A 19,614-nucleotide genomic window follows, 5' to 3' on the forward strand; every position below is an offset into this window, starting at 1 on the left:
TTTCACAAATGAGTGATTTAAAAACTTTTTCCACAGTCTGAATCTTCATTTACAAATTATGAAATATGCACAGAAAATTCATGTAAGATTTGCCTGTGTGTTCAATACGAAGACTACATTATCCAGCAGTGAATAGAATTTAGAGGATCTACACCCCATTTTAGCAGCAAATTTCAATGCAACCTTAACAAAAGAGTTGCTATCAGCATCTCCATAATACTCACATTCTTTTTTCCTGGTGACACTTCCAAGTAATTTCAGGCCTATGGAGGCATGAGTTCATTAAATTCACTCTTGGTGTCCATCTAGGGTGAAAAAGTAATAGAGAGAAAGAGTGGGAGGAATATTGCAGAGATGTGGCGTATGCCCTAAAGAATAAGAGAAGCTAAAATATTGAAAGTATGAAGCAATAAGAAAAAGTACATATAAACTGTGATTGTTTTGCATATATTTCCACATTTAGAAAAAGTAAATATTTAATTCTGTTAAAAGTATTATTGATAGAACACTAAAAATGTTGAGCACTCCTTAGCCTCTTCATTATCTACAGTACTATTGCATCAGGTTGACCAAAAATATAGAGGGCCTAAGGTGAAATCCTGGCCACAATTAAGTCAATTGGATGTTTTGCCATTGATCACAGTGGGACCAAGATTTCACTCACGGGATCCAACCCAAAACAAAAAGGAGGGGGGAAGGATGCATTAATGCATGTCTGTGTTTCCTTGAATAAATCCAGTGTTTGCATATGTAAAAGGCTATTATTTAACCAGTTCTTTTGATGTGGTTTACAAAGACATTACAGGACAGATACTTTCCCCCAAAAGCTTGACATCTGACTCAGACAGCAAACTATAACAAAGCAATGCTTCTGGGGAAGATGAAAAGATGGAGGGGAAAAAGAGGGGTACAACAATTACAGATCACGTATTAGTGACTTGTTTTAGTTTGGTTTTTAGTTATGTCTTGCTACTTCTGTCCATCTTCACCTCAACCCTCAATACATTCCATTTCCATTTTGAAGAATATTGTTATTACTGGACACAAAATCATGATCTCCAAGTTCTTCATTCTATTGCATAAATCCATATTCAGGAATTTTAAAATATGTTTTAACTACCTGATAGCAAGTTCACAGCCTTTATTTTTAAATAGGTAATGATACTTTTATAAAAGGTGTATTAATTACCCAGTCGACTAGGATGAAGATGCCTTTGGAGCTGTTCTGTTGTGTAATTCCCTCTGTAGGACACATGCTATGTGCAGAAAAAAATATTCTTATGAAAATGCATAACACATTGAGTACTTGCACTTCTTCATGTGTCTGCTATGCGTACCACTGGGACCTGCTGTTACTATCCATATGCCAGGACTAAGAACTATTCTCCCAGAGCTCAATTCCATTAGGAGTTCTACATGTTTCTCATCACTCAGAGTCCAGTTGTAGTATTTGAGATTTTTCAAATGCATAAAAGCCTGATATTCATTTTCTCACAGGTTTTTAGGAAGAAATCAAACCCTTTACATTCATTTCATTGTGGCCTGCAGACATGTCCAAGTTTTGACTGTGACTCTCAAAATCTTTCCCAGCAAATAGACAAGGTAAGGAACTCTCCCTCCCCCGATTCAAACCATTCGAGCTACTGGCAAAGGTACATAAGTGCCCCTTTTCTAGAAGTCCTTTAGTTATGCTGGAGTGATAGACAGTTTACAACTGCCTAAGAGACCCAGAAAAATCAAATCTGAGCGAGAGAAAGAGGACGCGTCAGTGGATTAAAGTAAAGATGTCTTCTTATGTTATGGTACAGTATGTGGATTTTTTAATGTATTGGTTAAAATAAGGTTTCACTACTCTGGTCTAATCTCTTTTATGAAAAGCAATTTATCTTATTTCTTCTGTGTCCATTGCATCCCTGGGACAGGTGGAGTGGCTGATTTTCCAAAGGATGCAGTGATGCGCACCATGTATCAGAGGGCATGACCTATTCCTTGCTCTTTCTTTCTCATTCCTATTGACACATACATAGTTGTCTGAGCTCCTCCTTTCCAAAGACGCTTTGCTATGTTGCTGTGCATTAAACAAATAAAAATGATTTTTAGACTTACCGTCTTTTTTTAAACTGACAAACGCCTTAAAATTCTACATATCCTCACTTAAAACCAGCAACTCACCAATGGTACTCTATAGAATTGATCCAAAATGCTATAGCTTACAGTGAAACTACTCCAATGCGTTGGGCCATTTCTGTAGAATATTGTAGTATTTTTTTAATTAAGAATGGATGGCAGAAAAAACCCCAAGAACAGCCCAATAGCAATGGGAGTTAAGAATGGAATACGTGATCAGAATCTGATTATTTGGGTGCCAGTGTAAGACAAATCTTTAACAGTTTTCTAAAATATAGACATTTGTGCTTACACCCTGGTTTTGTCTTATAAAAAAGTATAATGCGTCACAGAAAGTTATCCAAATGTTTATTATTTACCAGAAAGACCAGAATGGCTGCAAATAATATTTTTTTCATGTAAATAATGAACATGATTAAGCAATGAGTTTTTTTGTTGTTTGTTTGGCGGTTTTCTTTTGTTTGTTTGTTTTTTGTTTTGGAAAAGTGTGTAGTGTTTGCAGCTGTTCTGATCCATTAGAGAACTCTGTATTTAGCCAGTTTCTGGTAAAGGCATATTATAGAGTCAGTTGGTTTGAACTGCCATATTCATACATTTATTTAAAAGGTGAATTACTTGCATAACAGACCCTAATACTGCTGAAGCATCCATCCTGTCCCATCATGTAATTTCATATTTAAGATTAATCCTGTGTGTTGTACAGTTGTGAAGAACGTTGCTGCAAAATGTACACTATCCAGTTTTTAAACTACATTTGGTCACCCTTTGCTTTTGGGTTTTTTATAGGAAGGAGAAAAAATCCCTGAAGATCAAAATCATATTGAGCTAGAGCCTAGGCATGTATAAATACATTGACGTCAATGGGGCCATGCCTTTTTATACCAGCGGAGGATCTGGCCCATTGTGTATATAACTGTATTGTTTCAAACAAACCCTGATTATAGTTACTTTTTAATTCAAATTAAATGTTCACATAGTTTTATTTTTATTTCATGAAACTTAAACAAGGCTAAAGGCAAAAGTTTACTGTTGGCCTAAAATCCTGCATGCCAAGTTCTATCCTGTAGAGACTTTTTTCTGCCATGGAATACACCCTTGAAAACAGGGATTTCTAACGGAAACGCTGACAGACTATAATGGTGATATTGCTCTAATTTATTTGCGTTGAGTGTTTTCTTCATCTCTTTCCCTTTTAATGATCTAAGCCTTTCTGCATCTGGCAATATGTTTCCACGCTATTTACCTTTCCTGCCAATGTAGTATCATCCGTCTATGACTATGCTTTTCTTGGTTTCTTGCTCTCTGTCTTTAATATTTGGAGCCAATTTTCCATTTATTCCAGGACTCCCACACCTCAGATGTTGCCATTAACCTCTAAAGTGGAACCTTGTCAAAAATGCTTTCACGATGCAGGGTTTTGGTTTTTTTATTAGAAAATGTGCAGTTATGCTCAGAAATATTTTTTATCGCCAATGTAGCAATACTTTACATCTGTACCTATTTGGCATTTGACATGAAAGAATTCTGGGTCTGATTTTGGGAGGTGCTGAGTGTCTGGTAAGTGCTTCCAGCTCCCATTAATGTTAAATAGAGGTGCTGGCATTTATCAGATGCTCAGCACCTGTCTGTGAGTTCTTTATTGGAAAGTGGAAGGCAAAGATGTTTGGAAGGACAGGGCAAGTGTCTGAATCTATGGAATCCAGAAAAATGATTGAAAGTTTATATAATAACTGTAAAACTAAAAACATTGGCTCATATCCTTGTCCATGTGAAGTCTGCTTTACTTAAATTCGGTCCAAGCAGAGCTAATTCTAGGGTCAGGCGAGCACGGCAGTCACTCTGGGTGCCAGCTTCTAGGGGCACCATACTGTTGTGTTGCTTGTTTTTTCTCTCTCTCTCTCTCTTCCGCTCTGATTGGCCTGCTGTTTTTGCTTCACTGATTGGCTGTGTGTGTGGAGAGGATACCAAAAACATTTTCCATCTTGACCAGCAAAACAGCTGATCCTAGGCCTAAGTGGCCAAATGAGTATTCCCTTTGTGTAGGTGAATTTTCTAGTGGCATAGGACTGGTGTAGACATTCCTGCTCAAGCTTCCTCCCCGCCCCCCACCGCCCTTTTGGAGCATAGTGGGAGAAGGGTGTGTGACTAGAGTGAGCTATGCCCTGGTGACACCCCGCTGTTTTAAGGGCCCTTTGGGGGCATTTACAATTGCCTGTAATTTAGTGCTGCCTCCAGGATGCTCTAAGTAATGCTGGGAGCTGAACCAGTCCTCAGCCAAACCCAGGATCAGGACAGCCTAAAGTATCCTACCACCCCTTTTTGGGTCCTACACAAAGTGTAGCTCCATTAGATTAAAAAACTGGGATCAGTGTTCTTAAAATATTATTATAGGCATCACACAGCATCAAAGCCATATGCTCTGGGTTGCTAGGGGGACAGTTAAGCTACTGGGAGCAAATCACTTTTGTTTTCAGATTCTTTGGTAGAAGTAGCAAATAAGGGGAATTTCATTTTCACACATCTCTGATTGCTTTTTTTCTGCTGTAAAATTTGCCTGGGCCATGTATTTTCCTCATTATTCTCAGGTACTGACCACTTCTACTCTGGCACAACTCTCGTAGACAAGACCTGAATTTAACATCTAATTCATCCCACTTCATTTGAATGAAGATTATAAAGGAAAATGTAATCCTACTGATTTGCAAATTGAACTGTTTTGTAGATGCCATTTAAACTGTCTGCTATAACTGTCTTTCATGAAAAACATGATGCAGTAGGGGAGATCAAAGCTTCATACGGAAGTTCTTTTTTTGAAAGCTGATGCTCCTGGCTTCTTTAACTAATTGAATTTTTTTCTTTACAAGAACAGACCTTCAAGCATTCTGGTTGCTGCTACTAGCCTTATCATTACATAGTTGTTACTTCCTGCTTTATGGGACTTAGTTAGCGATTAATGGAACACCATGTTGGCAATTTGGGGTGGACTTTGTCTATTTTAAGTACAGTATACAAATAGTAAAACAGAGGAGATTATTAATGGCCTCAGACTGAAAAATAAACACATCTCTCCTTATTTTTTCAGTCTGTAGCCAGTATTTGATAATTTCATGGAATGTCCCTTTATTGAACTACATTTTCTTTTGACAGTAGATGGATTTTGTGTTGATGAAAAGGAGGGGAAACAACACTGGATTAATTGGTGAGGTGAAAGCTTTAGGTGTATACTTTGTCGGTGGTTTGCTATTAGAGGCTGAGTAAATTGTGGAAGGTAAAAGGTAAGAAAGACATTCCAGTTCTGCCTGTGGCATTATTTGTCCCTTAGAATTTTATGTGAGAGGATCTATAATCTCTCATGTACTTGAGTGCTATGCATGAAGTGTGCTATCTATACGGCAATACCAATACAGGCCCCAAATTGCTCAAAACATTCCTATTCAGAAAAGTACTTAAACATATTCTTCTTTAATGTAACCACTGCTTAAATATTTTGCTGAATTGGGGCCATATTTCACTCTTGATCTGTAACACTCGCCTTGATGCCAGCTTGCTTGGTGGGTTTTGAATGGGTTCCTGATGGGCAAAATGGGACAGTAAATGGCTGATTTTCCTGATAGAAAACTGGCACATGGGTGACATATGTATTATAATGGTGCAATGAGTTATGAGTTACCAGATTTCTATACATATACAAATCTATTGATGTTCATCAGCCATTTTCTGCCATCTGAGGTCCACAGGTGATGGATGAATTTGGCTTTTAATATGTCCAGCCTTCACTATCAATCTAGCTTGACCATATCAAGATAGATAGGTGTCTGAGTTATGGACCCAATTCTGCAAACTGCCAAGCACCTCCTGAGCCTCTGAGCCACCTCAACTCTCCCTATGATACTGTGGAAGATGTAGATGCTCTTAACTTTGTTGGAGGCACTCAGCACATTGCAGAATTTGACCCATCTGAGCATACATTTTTAGTTATGTCTTATTAACAACAGAGAGGAGATTTCTGAAGTTGGAATGATGGTTTTTTTTATTTTGTTTGTTTTGTATTTTTTAAACTTTTGGTTTTTATTACCTCAGCTGGAATTTCAGAGAATTTGAATCTCAGAGCTGATCTTGAAAAGCGTTAATCACCATTACAGCTGTCCTGGTCTACATTTTTCTGAATTCAGCTCTGCATCAGTGATGCACTTCAAACCCTTTGAAGTAGAACTGCACTGAGTTGCTTCCGTGCTGGCATGTGTGAGTTGATTCTCCCTCCCCCTTTTGTTTAAGCTAAATTGGCCTATTTCATTACCTTCAGGTGAATGGACTTTGAATTCCAGGCAAGAGTGAGTTTCATCATTAGACATGTCTTAATGTTACTCCTGTCAGTGAGAAAGCAGGTGCAAGAAAAATGGCCTTTAACCCTCTACTGTTTGCTTAATTTAACTAGAGAGCTTGGTAAGAAGCCACTGTGTTTGCTTGCATTTATGTTTAATGTAATTGGAACTTAAGCTGTTTCCTCCATTGTGATATTTTTCCTGAGAATGAGAGTATAATGTTAATGGCCATGTACAACAGAAAACCTGTCAGTGTTCCGTTCTGTAGAGAAATTGACATATAAATTATGTGGCACAGTATGACAGCTGAGGCAGGTAGACAGAGAAACAAGGCTACACTCTGTGAATAAGTGCGTTACCTGTTCTTTCCACCTCTTATGTAAAATTACCTGGGCCAAATTTCTTTCTCAATGGCAACGCTAGGCCACCCCATTGATATCAGTGGGGATGCATAGCAGTTGGTGAGGGCAGAATTGGGTTCTTTGTTTTTAAATTGAGATACGCTTCTTCTTGTTTAGTGCAAAAGAACATCTCTAGAGTGTGGTGTCGTAAACTTAAAACAGGCATCTGAGTCAGAGAAAATAACTCAGCTTTTTTCCCTCTGCTGTGACTGTAATTTTCCAGTCCAATTAAAGATTGGAAGCATAAGCAAGGAATTATAATTGCAGCAAAGGAGGAAAAACAGAGGCAAATTCCTGCCCTGCCTCACTGTGGAAATGTAAGGGTGTGGGAGAGCGTGTGTGCCAGGATGGTTCTAGGCGACCAAAGGGAAATGTACTCGGATGTGCAGCTTACTGCTGTGTTGAAAAAAAGTCACGTGTGCCTTTGAAACCAGCTCCAGCAATAGACACGTGCCTGAACCAAAGCCCTGTATCTGAATGCTGGTGTAAGGAGCAGGCTGGTTTTGTGGTTCCTCTGTAGGACGGAAGACGTGGGTTCAATTCCTGGCTCTTGAACTTGCTTGCTGTATGACAGTGAGCAAATCACTTAGCTTCTCGGTGTTTCCACACTCCGGTTGGTGGAAGGGGAGTAATATTACCTACATCACAGGAGTGTTGTGATTGTGAGGTTGAAGCCATTTATCTTTGCCAAATGTTTTAAGATCCTCATTGGAAGATGCCATTACACACTTACAGAGGTTGGGGTGAGAAGGCGCCTTTCCCGAACTGTCTGAAAACCAAGTCCACACACACATACATACACACTGTGAAGAATTAAAACTCACCCCATTCCCAGGGCTTGGTTGATTCACAATATCACAATGCGTAGTTTAGCTCAAACATTCTTCCTAGGCCTGGCTACACCTAAGGGGCACCCAGAGTTAGCGGTCACTTTTGAACATTTGACCACTTGTGCCTTGCACAGCACTGACCAGATTGTCATGCTTATGAAAATTATTTCAAATAATGGCGGTTTCTGAAATCCATTGAGAGCCTAAGATACCAAGGAGTCTAGTCCCTGCTACTGTAATTAATGGCCATCATTTTCTAATTAAAAGGTCTGTTCCTGAGGTCAGTCAGGGAGAGACATAGAGATGAACCCATTTCCTATGACTTCCTATCAATATATGTTTTCCATAGCATCCTTTCAAAATGTGAACTGTACACTCTATGGGCAGGTCTACACTAAGGGCGGGGGTCGAACTAGGGTACGCAAGTTCAGCTACGTGAATAGCGTAGCTGAACTCGAAGTACCCTAGTTCGAACTACTTACCCGTCCAGACGCCGCGGGATCGAAGTCCGCGGCTCCAAGGTCGACTCCGCCACCGCCGTTTGCAGTGGTGGAGTACCGGAGTGGACCGGAGCGTGCGGGGAGTTCGAACTATCACGTCCAGATTAGACGCGATAGTTCGAACTCCGAGAAGTCGAACTCACCGCGTCGACCCAGCAGGTAAGTGTTGACTAGCCCTATGTTGTATTCCATCATAGCAGAGTGAGGGCTGAAAAACTTCAAGTGTGTCAGGCCTGGGATATTCCTGATGGAAGAAGTCTTTCCCTTCCTGAGCCTCAGCCATTGAAAGCAAATTTCTGACTGAAGTCATACCATGTCTGTCCTTTCACTCTCTTAAGATTTACCACCATTCAGATGACTATGTATTGCATCATAGAGTGTTCCCACCTGCTTGTGCGACAGGCAGTGATGTTCTATAGGTTTCATATTCACTTTGTATTTTCTTTCCTGTGGAAGGTTCATTTTTTCAGCTAAATGGTAGCTAGACAGCTCATTCTCACACATTATTAATGCTGACTTCCTGATTAGCCATAAATGGGTGGGGATGCTAACTGAACTGATAATAAGATGCCAGTGGGTGGATGTGAAGGCAACATCTGCATGTCTGATCTCATGTGCTGATCTTGTGTGCTGGCACAGGCATGCATGACATTTTGTTATTCCAGAAGTATCTTAAGGCCATAAAATTCCAACAGCTGGAACCTGGTCTTAAGCTGCTGTTTTTGTTAAATTGCTTTGTCCTGCAGCTATGTCAGGGTTTTTTCTGGCATTGACAGAATAAGTTCATACTCTTTGTGCACTACACCTAATGCACAGCACTGTAGTTAGAAACACACATAGAAAGCCACTGATAAGCAAGGTACAACAGGGAAGGAGATATAGTATACATCTCTAGCCTCTATGCTTTACTGCAATTGCATAAAATAAGGCAAAGCATATGGATTTGCATGGTCAAAAGATAATGCCACTTATTATTGACCCTGTCTATTGGATATCATCAAGTTCTTGTATTATTAGACCCATAGCTACCTTTAAATAAGTTCTACTTGATCATCAGAGGCAATGCTGCTAGATCTTTTCCTTGTGCCTGGCTCTATTATTACTTTTCTAGTAAGTAATTGCAGAACTTTCCATAGGGCTATTATGGGATTTTTGATGTGAGGGGGTGGTCTGTGTCATTGTGATGAGAGAGGTAGGGCTACATATATGAGAGAATTTTTTTGTATTAAACTATGGTTCACGCAATGAATACATGTGAGAACCCCTGATTTAATCCATCTTCCATAGGTTCCGTATTGTGCTAGAAAGTTCCCTCTGAAATAGCACTCACAGCAAATGTATGGAAGGATAAAGAAAGATCTTAAATGTTGTAATTTTTGCTCAACCCTTCATCTCCTTAATAAAGCCTGAGTAATCAGATGTTACATGGGGGATTGAATCCTCTCCACCTGAAAGTGCTGCTGTGGACCACTGAAGCCAAAAGAGTTAAGTCAACTGAGAATCTGATTTTGGATTTCTCAGTAGATAATTGTGATTGAAAACATGTATTATATTGCAAGATCCTACCAGCCTTTCTTAGGCAGTACTTCCACTATCCAGTGGGAATTTGGCTCAGATAGAATGCAGGATCAGGCATGTTATTAATGGAGAAATAGGATATTACATTTAACTTTGCGGCAGAAGTCAACGCTCCAGGTTTCCTTTGGCAGATATGGCATAGGCAAATGAAACACCATTTCCAGAGTCTCCATCGCTAAAAGCCTCAGCCCACCACTGAATCCCATATGTCTTGTCCAAAACTATCATTTCCCCCATTCCCCATCCATTGTTCCCTTCTCCTTTATTCTTCTAATATGTTTATTATGGTTGAAGGCAACCATAATAAACTGTGACCCTCTGCATCAAATTGAAGTTTAAAGTCTAAATCTGAGCTGAATACAAAGCAAAGGTCTTGGGCCACATCCAACCTCCATTACACCATCCAGGTTCTCATAAAATGCTCTAATGTCCTTTTTCTTTTTCCACCCTTTTTTTCTTTCATGTAATTAAAAAGGAAGTGGCAGCTTTTGTTTGAATGGTATTTAGCTTTTAGAGGGAAAAGTGGATACACCAACCTGCTGTGACAAAATAGAGCTGGATTGGTATTTAAGTGAGAATCATTATGGCAGATATTTTTGACTATGAGATAAGAAGCATTTTAATTTGCTCTAATTTGGTCCTGTAGGAGGAGGCCTTCTTTATCACTGTTTTTAAGTCTAATAATGAAACTCTGGGCCAGATTCTCAACTGGTATAAATTTATACAATCTCCAGGCCTATACCCTCCAGAGTATTTAGGTACCTAACTCCCATTGAAATCAATGGAAGTTATGGGTTTAAATAACTTTGAGGCTTTGGGCGCCAAAAACTCCAGTTGAATCACTGCCTCCCCCCACCGTGTTTCAAATCTTCTTGTATGCTTCCATAAGCCTAATGAGTCATGGTGTTAGAGAAGAAAGGCTCATAAGCCAATAATAAGTCCAAGGAAGTTGCACAGGTATAGAGAGAGTGGATGGCATTGTATCCCCCAGTTTTGTACACAACCTCATTGACCTTTCACTACCTCAATGGGAACAGGACTATGCCACCTCTGTGACCATTTTCCTCCAACAGATTCCTGTGTGTCTGTGGTCCACTCTGGGGCTTGGGTGAAGTTTGGCCAGAGGAGAGGCAAAAGCCATAAAAAATGTGCATAACTTTCCTCCCAGCACTGGATGTGGGTTTGCTTTAAAATGAGCTGATTAAAAAATAGCCCTCTTGTTAATGATGTACTGCAACATGTTACTTCATCAATACGCTATGAAGAACTAACATAACGTGATATGACACAATGTAATGGGTAAACATGAAGGTGAGCACAGATCTTCACTGTTTCCTAACTGCTCTCTATTCTTTGCAGATAGTATGTTTCCAAACCAAATCTGTGCCAACTTATTATGGTTTAAAAGGGATTGAAATGGGTTCAAATCTGTGAATAATTCATATTTGTACCCATGGTATTGTGAAGAGACTACCCAGATTCCTGCAGCCTTATGAATGATAGTATTTTATCACACTGAACCAGCTTTCCATTCCAGGTAGTATATAATAACTAACTCCTGCATTAATAGTTATTTTCAAGAAAGCAAATGGTAAAAGGCAACAGGAGGGCCATGTGTGTTATACACAGTGAAATATGGAGTAAAATGGCAAAAAAAAATCTGCAAAATCACAGAATCAAAGTTTTTCAATGTCAACAAATACCCAGAAAGTCTACATTGTATAGTGGTCAGGAAAAAAAGTGCTGTAAGGAACATATCAGTTCCTCTTGAGCTGTCCATCTACATCAGATCAATAGCCTTTCCAAGCATGGGACATTCAAGCTTTCAGCTTGAGAAATTGAAGTTCTCAAAATAAGTCAGGGTTGTAACACAAGTCCATCATTGTGTGTCACAGAAATGAAATGAGTTGTCTCCTGTTCGATTGATGACTGACATCAAACTAGGAGGGAAAAGAGGAAAATAAATGAGACATGTTTTTTTGAGAAGTTGTTACGAATACTTCTGTCAAAAAGTTTACACGAACGGGTCTGCTTTCACTTTTATGTACACGAATAACTCCCATTACCAATAATAAGACCTATATGGTATGGAGTGGCAGGAGGGAATGTGATAGGGCATAGGGAATTAATTAGTATACAAATATAATATACAAAAAAAGGAACAAACTGCATTAAAATAAGGAGATTTCTCATAGGAAAAAAGGAAGGTATTATTAATGCTGGTAATGTTGGAATCATGGCAATATTTAACTACTGATTTCTAATACTAAAAATAAATTTAGGATTTGATTTTGCAACTGAATAAATATAGGCTAATATTTGCACCCATTGAAATAAACCGGCCTCAGAATGGGCAAATGGGAACACTCATGTAGATCCAATTGTAGAACCAAACTTTCAGAGTTGGACCTCAGCTGAAAACTCTGGCAGTAAATCCACATTTAGAATCCCAGTAGTTCAGAGCGGGCATTGTTTGCATGTGGTATGGGGTTTGGTTCAAGCCCTTACAGAGACAGGAGCCAAATGTGAAATTTGCTTTGGATGTGAGTTCAGTCTCCAACTTACCCCAAAACCAGTGGTTGGAGGGGCTACGGGGAGAAGATCGGAGTTGGGTTCAGGTCCATCTATAAAGCCATTTGACTGATATTTAAAAAAAACTGACAAAGCTCCTCCTGTCAGTTGTCTGTACTGTAAAATAATGTAGAAACGGAATGTTCTACAAATTTCTGTGTTCTATCAGTTAAAAAGGCCCCTGCAGTGCCTACAAACAGGCTAACAGAATCAATGTTTGCTGCAGTTACTAACTGAGCTGCTTGTTGATGTTAAAGGAAATAACTTTGTTATCCATAGTACAAGTGCTCCTCTATTATCTAGGCTTTCAAAGTGATTGAACCTAAAATGTATTCTAGCAGTGGATATAGATACCTTGCTACCTTGGAGACCAGTGAGTTTCAGTGCATTAAATATAGATATTAGTTTCCTTATCCATTGCCTAAGCAATAAAAATGGAGACAGAAACCATGATCGTTCTTTGGTACATACTGGGAAATGATGCAACTGCATTCTTGAACTTCCCAAGGAGCTGTTATTTCCAGTTTCCATTGTCTCATAAAAAAAAGTCTTCTGGTTACTGTATTCAGGCATGAGTGGTCTACAACTTAGAGCAGGGGACTGAGTCAGAGACTCTGCCCCTGATTTACTGTGTGACCTTGTGGTGTAAATTGACTAATTTCTCTGTCCATCAGTATATTCATTTCTAAATTGGATGTAATAATACTGTGTAAAATCTTTCTTAAATATAGTAGATCAGGGTCAACAACCTTTCAGAAGTGGTGTGCCGAGTCTTCATTTATTCACTCTAATTTAAGGTTTTGTGTGCCTGTAATACATTTTAACGTTTTTAGAAGGTCTCTTTCTATAAGTCTATAATATATAACTAAACTATTGTTGTATGTAAAGTAAATAAGGTTTTTAAAATGTTTAAGAAGCTTCATTTAAAATTAAATTAAAATGCAGAGCCCCCCGGACTGGTGGCCAGGACCTGGGCAGTGTGAGTGCCACTGAAAATCAGCTCGCATGTCGCCTTCGGCACACATACCATAGGTTGCCTACCCCTGTAATAGATAAACAAATAATATATGCCACTCTGGTGGATAAAAGAAACTTGCTAGAGTGTTTACTCCGCTAACTGACACTTTCTCATTAACTATATACATTTGCATAGATTTCCTCAAATACATAAAGCATTCTTACACCAGTGCTACAGAACTAAGCTTGAAGTACAGCTATAAATTATTGTTCAGAAAATTACAGTAGGGATTTAAGGAAATACGTGAAATCATATACTAGTAGTTCTACACACTAATGTGTTCATAGTGTTTGATGGGCTTAAATACATGAAAATGTGGTTAGAAACTAATTTCTGTCATTCATCTGGGAAATACCATGGGCTTGATTCTGATCACCTAAAATGGAGTAAATCTGAAGTAACTCCATTGATATTAATGGAATTATACAGGACTGACGTAAGTGATGCCGGAAGCGGACACACAACTTGAAGTGTATCAAATTGTGGAAATTAGGGTCTGATGATTCATGAAATCATTCTTTTTTATGCACTAATTGACACAGGAGCATTTTCTCATGAGCAAAATCAAATGCACACTTCTGGGTGTGAAAAGCATGCAGGGGAAAAAACATACAGTTGAACTGATAAGATCCTTCTGGTGTGCTGTGGCTACTTTACACTGAACCACTGGTGACATTTGGGCCTGACTTCATATACATGGCCTGGAGAAATGCCCTATTGATATTTCCAAAGGGTTCCTCCAGTGGCATAAAGACTGCCGTGCCAGCTCACATGTGGGATATGGTCAGAGGAAAAAGGGTGTCCCAGGCTACTCCTATTACTTAATGTGTTTTTGGCACCTTGGAGCCAATAGCAGCTTGCATAAGTAAAAGCAGCCTTCAGACAGCTGTAATTTATGGCAAGAGACCAGCATGGCAGACAGTGAGTCCCAGTATCAGCAGGAGGTTGCAAAGGTGAGTATTATACCACCCGCGTGATTATCTTATTGTTCACAATTCCCTACACATGATACATCTAAATCAGGAATATTTTTGAAAAAAAAGTAATATTTTTCCTTTGCCTTATATTTTTTTTTAAATAGGAAACCATTTTTGTTTGTCAATATAGGACACAACCTAAGTATAACTTAAACTTTCAACAAGATAATATTAAACATTGCAGCCATGCAAGAAACCCTACAGAGTAGGGGGAGGGATAGTTCAGTGGTTTGAGTATTGACTTGCTAAACCTAGCATTGTGAGCTCAATCCTTGAGGGGGCTATTTGGGGATTGGTCCTGCTTTGAGCAAGGGGTTGGACTAGATGATCTCTTGAGGTCCCTTCCAACCCTAATAATCTATGATTCTAAGGGATGCATTTTTGAAGGCCCCTAAATCTTGCACCCCTTTGTGCAGGAGAACAACCATCAGGGAACTTCCTGGCCATGGCAGCATCGACAAGATTAGCCACCTTTGGGCTAACTCATTCCTGAGTTACTTTTGGACTGCCCATTAAAGTGAACACCTTTGCACAGGGTTTAAGTGAACTAAAACAAAGCAAAAATCTCTGCACTAGTAGCCTTGCTGCCTCTGTTGTATTTCTTATGCCTGCAAAATCACACAGGTTTGTCATGTGACACACTAGGCCTTATTCACCACTGCTTGGGAACCTTGCATAGTTATTTATACCTGTGCAGCATGGGTACAAAATTCTACAAATTCTGACTACACGAGGCAATACGAATCAACCCATCAGTCTTTGTAGTCAGAGAATATAGTCCTGGTTTTCTCATGCTTGCTGTGATCTGATGGTTATGCCGTCTGCTGATTTCTGAGCCATTCAGCCTTAGACTTGCTGCTTTGACTTCAGACACTGCAGCAAAGAACAGCTGGGAAATCAGTGAAGCAGCAGAGAATAGTGGTCACAATAGAAAAAAAAATATTGAAAGAAAACTGTCCTAGGCAGCCCCATGGTGCCCTTTCACACTCAGATGCTATCCCAGGGATCCTCATGGGAAATGGCAAGACATATTCTTCCCTGATAACAATGTAAAAAGTACCCAAGTGCACATGGCATCTAGCAGTATTATGTTGCTTCAAGAAAATGACATGGCGAGACTATTTGATGTGCCATTTATAGAATAACAACACCACATTCATTTCTCAGTATAAAAAATAATAGAGCCTAATACTCACAAAAATGGCTAGCATAGCATTTATGACTCGTTTGTTAAGTGCTGCTGAGTGTAGCCATGGTGCCTGAGGAGTTTATAATCCAAGTCTGAGCCTACAACATTTTCTATCAGGCATGGTGCATGCGACAGTTGTAATCTTGTGGGACTGCAGTAACGGAGGTAACTGTGGTACTTCTGGGCTAGCTTGTGCAATCCTTATTCATGCTAGTAAGCACTTAATAACAAAAGCAGTCCTATTGACTTAAGTGGTGGCTTTTAACTTGCCCATAACACAGGAAAATCGAGTGTCTTTTCCATTTCTTAATTATTCAAGGTGGAGTGAAAGGAAGGAAAGTAGGTGGTAAATCTAAATAAAATATAATTTTAAAAAGAAAGCAAACAAAAAACTACCTCATCTGACTCGCTCCATGTTTCTTGTCTTATTTCTATGGCTTTTTTTCTGCGCGCATTAACATGAAGCAATAGGACTGTTTGTGTGAGTTAAGGGTTCACCAACCCAAGGAAGGGTTGCACAATCTAGTCATCACTATGCCTTGCAGCGTATGTTTATTTAATCTTCTTATAATTCTATTTCCCCCACTTTCCTTAATACTTTTTCACTTCTCAGATAATTATGGTGTGGAAAAGGCAATTGACAGACCTGGATTACTGAAGATGTCATTCTGTGGTTAGTACATTTCTGCACCCAAAGTTGTTACGCTGTTGTTGTCAAAAATCTGTGTTCAGTGCTTCAAGTGAACATTTTTGTTCTATTCCAATTTGAGAAATGAAACCTCATATATACAACTGAAAGGTGATCAGAAACTTTCCAGAAACATATAAGGGAACAGAAATAGTAATTTAATCAGGAAGGACATAGTTTTGCAATTTTGCAGGCTTTTCATGAAACTGTACAATTTTTTGTGAATTTGAAGCAACAAATATGAAAACCTCTCATGGGGGAGTTTTTCAAATGTTGTTGCAAGTATTTCCTCGCATTTCCTAATTGCAGGGGAATAATTAAATTACACATTATAACTACATGAATGGGGGGGGGGGAATTCCTTGTTGTTTACACTATAATTCAAACATTCATTTATTAAGGCCCTGACCCTGCAATATTCTCTATGTGGCTGGACTCCTACTTCCCCCACTGAAGTAATTGACTTCAATAGGGTCCGTACCTGAGCACAAGGATCTGCTCAAACGGAGCTACTGGCAGGATCTGATCCTAAATCATTAGCTATTACTGTTTTGCAGTGGCACATTTATTAGAATGAAACATTAAAGAAATACTGTATTACTGCCTGAATGTCAGAGGGATTCCAAACAATGATGCATTTTAGGCACCTCACGATGTAGACAGGCATTTACCGAGATTTTCACAAGTCTCTTTGGGCTAGATTCATGAAAGGACTTAGATTCTTGCCACATGAGGCACCTAAATCCCAGAATCAGGTCTCACTGGGATTCATAAAGCCTCCTCTCAGCTGCCCCCAAACCCTGAAGATGCCTAAAATCTACCGGTGCCTAAATTTTTGCAGTTGCATTTCCGTCAGCACCTATGTTGCTACTTCTGAGCATGTGTACTGCAGCCTCATGTCAGGCATCTGGATGCCTAAGCCCTAGAACAATTCACAGACCAGGGGAAGATAGGAATTTACCCACCTAACTCACCAGTGGGCCCCATCTGGTAAGCATGCCTAGTGCTTCACTGGGAATAAATAATTTAAGGAAGTCATTGGAGCCAGGGGACTGGATCCTGGGTTCTCCCACGGCCTCCGTGTGTGCTCTAACCAAAAAGTCTACAGCATCATTGTCACTAGCACTGTCTCTCAACACACACATATTCCCATTGAGTCTTTTGTTATTTTTCCACAGTGCAACAGCTTCAAAGGGCAAGAGTGATGGAGCCCCACATCAGAATATCCCATAGCCTAGTAGCTAAAGCACTTATCGGAGAGATGGCAGAGCCCAATTAAAATCCCTCCTCCCTCTCAGGTAGAGGGAGTGATTGAATCAGGTGTCTCTTATAGCCCTGGTGAGTACCCTAAACACTGGTTATTGGGGAGGGTTGTTGCTGCCACCACCCAACACAAAGAGAGGGTTTGCAGCTGAGAATCCCAAGCAGAAGGAGGCACCTCCCTGCAGTCTAGACTTAAGTACCTATCTCTGAGGGAGGGCAGGGCTTAAAACACACCCCTGAGCTTGACATCTCCCATTGGCTAGCTCAGGTAAGGCACCATCTAAAAGGAATCCCATTCTAAGGCACCTATCTCTCCCTATTCATTATATAGGGAGCCTAGGCACCAAACTCAGGCTTTGTGAATCCCAATGATTTTGTAGGCTCTTAAAAGTTAGTCCTAGGTGCTTAACTCCCAGAAACAGAAGATAGATCAGTGAAGTGAGGATAAAATTTATACGGCTGCAATTGTATTAGAAATAAATGAGTTATATGACACGTGCTGCCAACCACAAAACCTACATAGGTAACCTTTCACCTGCTGACTTTCATCCTCAACCAAGAAAGGATTAAAGCTAAATGGGATTTAAAGCTTCAGGGGTGAAATCCTGGCTCCATTGAAGTCAGTGATAAAACTCCCTTTTATTTCCAGGAAGTCAGAATTTCTCCTAATGTTCTTAAGAAAACTCCACAGCCATTCTGGAAAAGCTGCTTCCTCCAGGTCCATTTCTCTCTTTCAGAGAGTTATTCTTCCCTTCCAGCCCCGTCCCCAGCTAGACAGACTCTGTCTTCCTCCACTCTCAAGTTCTTGATCTTCTTCCTAATTGAGACAGCCCAGTCCTATCCTGCTGGCAGTAAACCAACTGTGTCCTCTGTCTCTAATTTGCTGTTCAATACATAAACGCAGATTCCAAGATCATTCCGTAGTCTGTCATAGGCTACTTCTTCATTTCCATCAGTAGCATCAACACCAGTCACTTGTCATGACCATCTCTGGAAGTGCTATACCTGAAGAGGTGGCACTTTGGGTGGACTTGTGGGGCCTGATTTTCCTTTCACCTACACTGGGGCAACTTGCATGGCGTGCTCTGGGTCACGCTGTCTGGAGTGGCTCAGGAACAAGACTGCCAAACTCAGCACAGACTGTCAAAGCAGGGCAGACACCCCAAACAGGTGGAATGTTCTATAAATAGATTTCACCAACCCAGTAACAAATGTGAACTCGTAGACCACTGTAACAGTCTTACCATGCAGTCACAGACAGTCCCCTGGGGCTCTCCAGTCTATCTTACCATCCAGGCAAGCTAGATTTAGTGATTAAATAGTCACTTACACAAAAGAAAAATCATAACATATTCAGGTTGCTTCCAGGCCAAGAGACCAGTCACTTACCCCAGATTAATTTGTACCTTAGCCTTCCCACCAAAGACAACACTGGTAGCCAATCCTGTAATAAACTAACTAACGGTTTATTAACTTGGAACAATAAATAAGTGTTATTTACAGGGTTAAGCAATCAACATATAGGCAGAAATTAGTTCAGTCTATGGTTCTAAAAGGTGACAGAGATGTAGTAATCTGTCAGCATTGAATGTCTTTTTGGGGCTTAACCGAGGTCGACCCTGGGGATCCCTGCTTTTTTGTTTCTTATCCCCAGTTCTTGCAAGAGTCCAAACTGCAAAGAGATGAAAAAATCTTCATGTTCGCTATTTTTATTTTCCTCTTCCATCATTCAAATGGATGGGCTGAAGCCTTCTGCATGCACTTCTTAATAGGTGGATTGGGCCTTTAATAACATTTTTATCCTACTTAACGGCCCACTTAATTTTTGATAGTCCTCCTGGATGGGCAGGAGGAGCCACTGTTCCCAGCTGAGTTCACAAGTTCAGAGCCGGCATTTTTACAATTATAAAACAAACCGATATTTTACCTTGTAGCATGGAATAAAGACATTACAAGTGAGAGTAATGCATACAGAAACTTAAAAGCATTTCATAGCATCCAAACACTAATTATAATATAAAACCAATACCTAGTTTGAACAAAACTAACATGCTGGTGCGCTGACTTGGTTTCCAGCTATGAGTTTGTCAATTCTTAGCTAATGCTTACAGCCTTGGCTAGGGTTGGTAATTGGGGTACCAGTGCATCAC

The sequence above is a fragment of the Mauremys reevesii genome, linkage group 11, assembly GCF_016161935.1.
Source record: "Mauremys reevesii isolate NIE-2019 linkage group 11, ASM1616193v1, whole genome shotgun sequence".
Lineage (NCBI taxonomy): Eukaryota > Metazoa > Chordata > Testudines > Geoemydidae > Mauremys > Mauremys reevesii.